Source organism: Nuphar pumila, chromosome 9 (assembly GCF_984573655.1).
Source record: "Nuphar pumila chromosome 9, dmNupPumi1.hap1.1, whole genome shotgun sequence".
NCBI classification, from domain to species: domain Eukaryota; kingdom Viridiplantae; phylum Streptophyta; class Magnoliopsida; order Nymphaeales; family Nymphaeaceae; genus Nuphar; species Nuphar pumila.
In genome coordinates, this window is record NC_143257.1 from 29,811,418 (window position 1) to 29,819,487 (window position 8,070).

Consider the following 8,070-nt stretch of genomic DNA (forward strand, 5'->3'; position numbering starts at 1 on the left):
GCGTATGAGGCGTACGCCTCAGGGTATTTACGCTTTTATGTTGCGCCTCAAGGCACAAGGGCCCTCGCCTTGAGGTGAGGTGCGCTTTTTGCGCCTTGAGGCGCGTTTTTAATAACACTGGTCTATCCAAACTAGGCAGAGAATTTAACTATGAGCTGTTTTCTTATATTTTCAGAAGAATGCATAAAGGAAGCCGCTCCATTTTGAAGCAATTTCCATTGTCTTCTCGTACTTTGAAAATGGGTTAATCTAAGCTAGCCTACATGGACTTTGCTCACCTGGTAGCCTAACAGGACTTTCCACAAGGGTTGTCCTTGCTGTAAGGTCCAAGCTGGGTGTACTCTCAAGTTGTCAAGGAGAACATCAAGGGGTTTTACCAACTAGAGGCTGATGGGGGTTTTTTCCTTGGCTTAGTAAAAAAAAAACTTTTATATTAATGCTCCAATATTCAACAAATTGAAATGATTAAAACATCTCTATGCTCTGTGGTTTACTCTTTTTTAGTGTCAAAGAAGCCATTTTGCCTATTCCTTTTTGAAAATTATGTTCAACATTTTTTTTCCTTCAATATAAATGATCTCATCTACCTGCAAACTAACTACATATTCTACAAAATACCATGTTTTGGTCATTCCAATTATAATTTGAGAGCTACTAACACCAATATAAAGGATTTAAAGTTAGATTAAGCCTTTTGGAAGCAGATACAATATGGTTGTAAACAGAAGAACCAATATCCAATTTAGCCTATCAATTTTCAGCTACTATCCAATTAGGTTGTTTCAATAATCTCGAATCATCTATACTATTGACATTCAAAGTTACGTCTTTTTGCAAATTGATCCCTGCCTTACAGCCAATTTGCAGAATAGTCCCTGCCTTATGCCATTATGCAAATCAGTCATCGCCTTTCTCACTGTTATTACATACTGGTCCTTTTGTCTAAAGCTGAAAATTTGACCATGGTCAAACATTGACCATTATTAACTGGTCACCAAAACTCCTTTTGTCTAAAGCTGAAAATTTGACCATGGTCAAACATTGACCATTATTAACTAGTCACCAAAACTTTCATCGAATAGTTGTTAGTGTTAACTTTTTGCAAATTAGTCCTTGCCTCATTCATATGTTACAAAAATGGTTCTCCAGTATGGGCAAAACGCTAACTGTTAACCTTAGGCTATGTTTGATAGATTAGATAAAATGAACAAAACAAAACATTGGTTCTGAAACCACTATACCAAGTTCAATGTTTGTTTGGACCATACTCGGATGCTATGTTCTAAATGTCTGTTATTTAATGATGATGTGTGGAAACTTGGACAATCTTGTATAATGGGTTGGATTACTTCATTTTAAATCGTATGACTCGATTTGTCCATCATTTTACATGTTTTAACAAGTTTATTATGGATTTTTGGCCTGAACATGTATCCAATTACAAAACTATATCTAATATTATGGATTTTTGCCTCAAATATGAATTTTGCCTGAATCTCAAATTGGATCCAAATATCAAAACATACAAAAATGCATGTAAAACAACTATGCAACAACTTTTTCGATATTATAACGTTATAATTGATATCGGTTGTGGATTCAAATATGAACGTATGTTTAAAATCATGGATAATGGGTCGGATTACTTTGTTTTGGATTGTATGACCCGATCCATCCACCATTTTTACATGTTTTAGCAAGTTTGTTATAGATTTTTGGCTCAGATATGGATCCAATTATGAAACTGTCTAATATTATGGATTTTTGCCTTGAATATAGATTTTTGCTCTGAATATGGATCCCAAATTAGATCCAAATACTAAAACATACAAAAACATGTGTATAGCGTATACCATTTCATTACCCCATTCTTGTAAACTTGGTGAAATTACGGTCTCACACCACCAATATTTGAAATCATGCTTCAAAGCAAGACTTTCATTTTTGGCCATGCCAATAAAGAGTGAAGGGTTGGGGTGACCTTAAAAGCAAGAATACATAACCATTCCTTAAACTCAAAATAACACAAAGCCATAAATAACCAGCTCAAGCTGTATCTATTTTTGCTTATTCCTCTTAGAAGATTGTGTTTTTATTCACATTCTACAGTTGGGATCCATCATGAAGAACATTTGGTGCTCTGTTCACCATAGACATTATGTTTGACAAACTCATCTCCTAATATAGAAAAAAACTTCAATATCTCGTAATAATTTCATGAAGAAAGCATCTACATCACACTCCTGTCCACCTCTTTAAACGGAGAAAACAGAGATAGCCAAAAGAGCGAACACTTGAAAACAAAAAAAGGCAAAAAGAAGTCCATGTTCATTACAAACTAAAATAAACAGAAAAGTATGACTCATAGCAGTTGCAACATTAACATCAGCCGCTTATTTCCCAAAGGAAAAACAATAATGCCTGAATTGTAAAATGGCATAAGGCAGGGACTATTTTGCATATCGTCTTAAGGCAAGGACCAATTTGCAAAATATTGTAGAAGTTAAGCCCGGATTGCATTACCTCCAAGTTTCTTAACGTCTAGTTAATTTGAGGGAAGGCTATTGTATTTTAAAAACAATATAGTACATACTTGCAAGAGCGGAGGTTCTTCATTAAAAGTGATCAACCATGCTGGGCATTTTAGTATGTGCATGCGTGTGTGTTAGAGAGAGGGAGAGAGAGAGCGAGAGTTTAAAAAAATGAAAAATGACCATATTTTACTATAAAAATGTCATGTTTTTCAAAACAAACCCATAATTTGCTAAATTTCACTTGATGACCAAAAGTACAAATACTGGGCATTAAAATGACCATTTTAAGTTTAGCATGTGTGGACCTATTGTGGATATGCAAATTTCCTCTATGACGGACTTTACTACTAATTTTTTATTTAGAAATTAAAGGATTTTAGAGAAACACAGTAACAAACAAAGAAACTAGACACACAAACATTTCCAATGACATTTGAAATGCTGAAAAATAACGAATGAGCACTGAGATACAATCTTGACAACATTTAAAAAAAAATATGAACAGGCGCAATTGCACTTAACCTGATTATTCTATGTTGTTTTTCAGCCACCTGTGTCAAAAATCAGGAAAAACAATAAAAGAGACAGATAGATCGGCACACTAGCTTTTCAACTCTACCAAGATCGCCTTGATTTGATGGGCGATTTGGGAAAAACATCCTCTGAAAGATAGACTTTTTGGTTGTATCGTACCCCCTCACTAAAATGTAGATTTACACAATTTTTTTGCAGACCCTATAAAGTTTGTGTAAAATATAGGCAAAAAATGATTAGTATTTGTGAGGATAAGGAAGTCTGCATATATTTTATGCGAGGATGAGGAAGTCTGCATATATTTTATGTGAGAATGAGGAAGTGCATATATTTTATGGTGAAGACCTCACGAAGTCCACATAAAATATATGCAAACTTTCTCATACTTGCATATATTTTATGCAAACTTCCTCATCCTCACATAAAATATATGCAGACTTCTTCATCCTCGCAAATATTGATCATTTTTTGCATTTATTTTATATAAACTTCGTAAGGTCCCCAAAAAAATTGTGTGAATCTACCTTTTAGTTAGAGGGTGCGATACAACCAAAAAGTCTATCTTTCAGATGGTGTTTCTCTCAAACCTCTCTTCAAATCAGAGCGATCTTGGTAGCGTTGGAAAGCTAACGTACCAATCTTTTTGTCCTTTTTACTGTTTTTCTTGATTTTTAGCATAGGTCGTTGAAAAATGGCATAGAATAATTAGGCTAGGCACAACCATGCCTATTCATCTTCTTTATCGAAATGCTATCAGAGTTGTATCTCAATGCTCATTCATCATTTTGTAGTGATCTAGAAGTCATTAAAAATGTATTTTTGTCTAGTTTCTTTGTTCTTTTCTACGCTTCCCTGAAAACCTTTAATTTATGGGTAAAAAATAAGTAGTAAAGTCTGACACAAAGAAAATTTGTATATTCTTAGCAGGTCCGTACATGCAAAGGTTAGAACACTCATTTTAATAACCAACATTTGTGCTTTTGGTTATCATGCGAATTTTGAAAAATTGTGAGGTTTTTTGGGGAAACGCATCATTTTGTCATACTATAATAATTGTATTTTTTTGGGAGTTAATTGAATTTTTTATAGATATAATGCATAAATTGTTTGATTTGGGCCTGTGATCCAAATCTCGGATCCGGGACCTATAAAGAGATCAACATAGGTGATAAATATTACAGCTATTGAAAAAAGAAGATATATATATATATATATATATAATGACAATATAATAATAATTATATTAAAAATATAAAAGGGGAAGTTAACGAATGGATCCGCAGTTGGATCCACATGGATCCAACCTGCGGATCCACACCGCTTTCGAATCCAAATCGCGGACCCTGATAAGCAAGGATTCGTTGATCCAAAGCCCCACCTGGACTCGGATCTCGGACCCAACCCACACCCTACAATGTGAAAAAAAGGAATAGCTTAAAGGCAACCCGATATGGGTTGCCTGATAAAAATAGGCTATTAGGGTTCTGAACGAACCCTAACACACAAAAATCGCAAAGGGGGGAGGGGGGCGGAGCACAGCCGTCAGGAGGACGGGGTGCTCCTACCCTTTCGAGGATCACCATCCTCAAATAAAGGTTCTGAACCCCTTCTCTTCCACCCTTGCCTCCCACTGTACCTCTCTCTTCTCTCTGCTTCTCATCTCTCTCTTGTTCTCTCCTACACTTTGTCTCTCGTCGCTCTCCTGATTTATCGTGCGACGGCAGGACAATCGGTGTCGACGACCACCCAAACCACGTCAGCCACCTCCTCTAATCACCGGAACAAGTAGGGTTTACTGTCCTTTTTCTCTGCGTGAGTTGTCGTGGGTTGAGTATGAGGTGTAGGTTTTCTGTTAACCCTAAACCGAAAACCCCAAATCTACGATTTGGAGGTTTCAGATGTGTAGGTTTATTGTTTTATTTTGTGGGTGTACCGCATGTCGAGCATGAGTTTTGGGGTGCTGGGAATCCTCAAAATCACTAGAAGTGCTTTTCTTTTGATTGTTGTAAAAACTTAAATCAGAAAATTTGGGGGTTTCAACTGCTATGAACCCAAATAAAAAAAAATTATATAACAATGAGATGTAGGTCTTTCTTTATGATTCTATGATTTGCAATGTGCCTTATGTCAAGCATGTAATGTGTTGCCGTATACACCCCCAAATAAAATAAGAAAAAAAAATAAAAACAAAATATATATTAAAGGTTTAAATTTATGTCTTGCGTGTTTGGGTTTGGGAAAACAATTTCTGTAACATGTTCCACAAATGTATAGGTGCATCATGAATTTGTTGTAATAGCCAATAGGGATTGGGGCTTTGTTTGTTGGATGTCGATTCAGATCCATTTTGTGAATTTATTAGTCGAGCAAGATGCATCATACTATCTTGGTAATAATATTATGCATACTTGTTTCAATTCGGCATGCTTAGTGTAATGTGTTGAAGTGCGGCAGAATAGGTTATGGTGGGATATTGGATTTATTAGTTAGGATAAGGAAAAATTCTAATTATAAAATTTGATAATCTCTATTATGAATCAACATTCATTTATGTTGTCGAATCTTGATTGGGGTCTTGATCACCATTTACCATATCCTTTTGCTTGCATTTCTGATTTGTCATTCCTGTTAGTAATGTCTGATAACTCTTTTTATAAGCCAGCCTTCATTTACATTTGTCGAACTATGGCATGAGTTTGTGTTTATCACTTGTAACTGTAGGTCGTACTAATTTCCTGTTTCTCAACCTCTTATGTTGTTTTGAGGAACCACTGATTTGAGAAAACAAATGAAATCAATGCCATGTTTGATCATAGCCTGGCATGCCATATGGATGTATATACATATGACTTGAGGCATTGGTTCTTGCTCATGTTATTTAAGTGAAGTTAGATATGCAAACTTGATACCTGCTGTGGTTAAACAATGTTTGTTTGATTGTTCTTCGGTCTATTTTTTTTTTCAGCTGCTGACGTAAATTTCAGAATGTTTAATTGTAAGTTTCATATAAAAGAATGTTTCTGATGCAGAAAGGAATTTGACTATTAGTTAAAACTGCATTACTATAAAGCTTTATGAAGTTATTAAATCTAGACAAAAGATTAGATATCACAACAGGTCATTCAAAACAAACCCCAAATTTTGTGTATTGAGATGTTTGAATGTTCAGATTCATGTGCTGGAGCATATTCAGTATTGCTGGTATAAAAAAATGTGGTTGCTAATCCAGGCTTAGTGGTTCTTTTGTTAAATTTCAAATTCTGTTATGTCATGTATATATAGGAATAAGGTGCGGATGTGTGAACCCCAAAGTGAGTAACAATGATATCTCCTTGTGCATTCCTAAGAATCTAATCATATGATTAGTCGCATGGTTCATTTTATGTTAGTCAAGACAATTAAATATTTAAATAAATCTTAATAAAGATGAAATGTCCAGCTTGCACCAAATTGGAATTGTAATTATAGTCTTCTATATACAATTTGTTGCAAGACTTAAATTCTACTAAAGTTAAACTATAGAGCTTGTTTGTGTTATCGATTAATGTGTCTTGAAAATAATGGGATTCAAACACATATTGTAAGTGATGCTCTTATTACGAAGTACTACAACTGAAGATCATGATGTAGCTAATTTGTCATCTAACATGTAGCTAATTTTCATTTGATCTTGTCGTATTGACAATCATGTAGGCTCATGTGATTTTTCTTGACTGATTGGGTTAGCCGGTGTCATGGGGATGCAATAAATCATACAAAATATGTTGTCATGCAAATTCTAGAAGGTTGATGTTTCATTTAACATGAACATGCATATTGGACGGGTTTGTTGGTGTGTGCACACACGCAAGGGAGTATGTTTGGCACAAATCCATGTGCGATTATACAGGATCTCACTTAGCAAAGATGCATATACCTTTAGAAAGCACATGCTTATGAATAGTTTATTTGCTTATTGATAAGGCATTGCATGTGTGTATGTGCATATGAAATATGTGATTCTTTGTTATTGCTTTAGTTTTGTTATGGGATGCATCGATGGACTAAATGGACTATCACCAGCGTAGAGAGTCGTGAGCTGGGTTGACTTTCATATATGTTTAATTGCATCACCTAAACCACACAGGTTGGTACTGCACACTACTACATTGTTCTTGTTTTCCTCGCGGGCTGAAGTTCCGTAAGGGTCCTCGCAGGGGTGGATGCGAGCTTTTACCTTTACTTTTGCATTTGGTGTTGCAAAACTTAAAGAATTAACTTTTAATAAAATATAATAAGTGAGAACAGTGTAATATACGTTCTTGGATCTCTCATCTGGAGAATGGGGATCTTAGAGATCCAGTTTTGAAAAGAATGTGAGGATACAAAAACTCTGTGGGCTTTACTTTTTTCTCCTGAACCCGATATTGAGGTTCCTTCTTCTGGACACGGTTTTAGGGAGAGTCTGCCACTTGACCTGGGGGTGATGTGTTTGACATAGTTGTTATTTTGGTATACCAAAAAAAGTGTCACTTGTGGGCGTGGGGTGTCCCTGGTGTCCTCGACATTAGATATAGAAGTCTAATGTTCTGATGGATGGTGTTGTTTTCTGATATTGGTCGAGGGCTAAATTTAGAACCTAGTAAATAAATTACAACTTATGTGCTAAGCTACCCTAGAAACCTAACTTGACATCGAGGACTGTACCTATTTGGTGTATCCGTGGGCAATGGTAATTACAAAGTAAAACTTAAAGTTGTGTGCATTTAATAGGACATGCATATGAAAAAGGAAAGTTAAATGAAAGATAATAAAAGGATTCATGCATTACACATAAGTCATGCATTTTTTTGCTATGCATTAGATCATACATATTCTAATTGTCTCCTCAATCATTACATGATGGTGAGTGTATGATGTTTACTTCCTAATGCCTGTTAAAAGTTTGTTACTTGCTTCTGCTTTAATGTTTTTGCATGCTTAGCACTTATAACTGTTACATGAAAAATTCTTTAAATGCTAT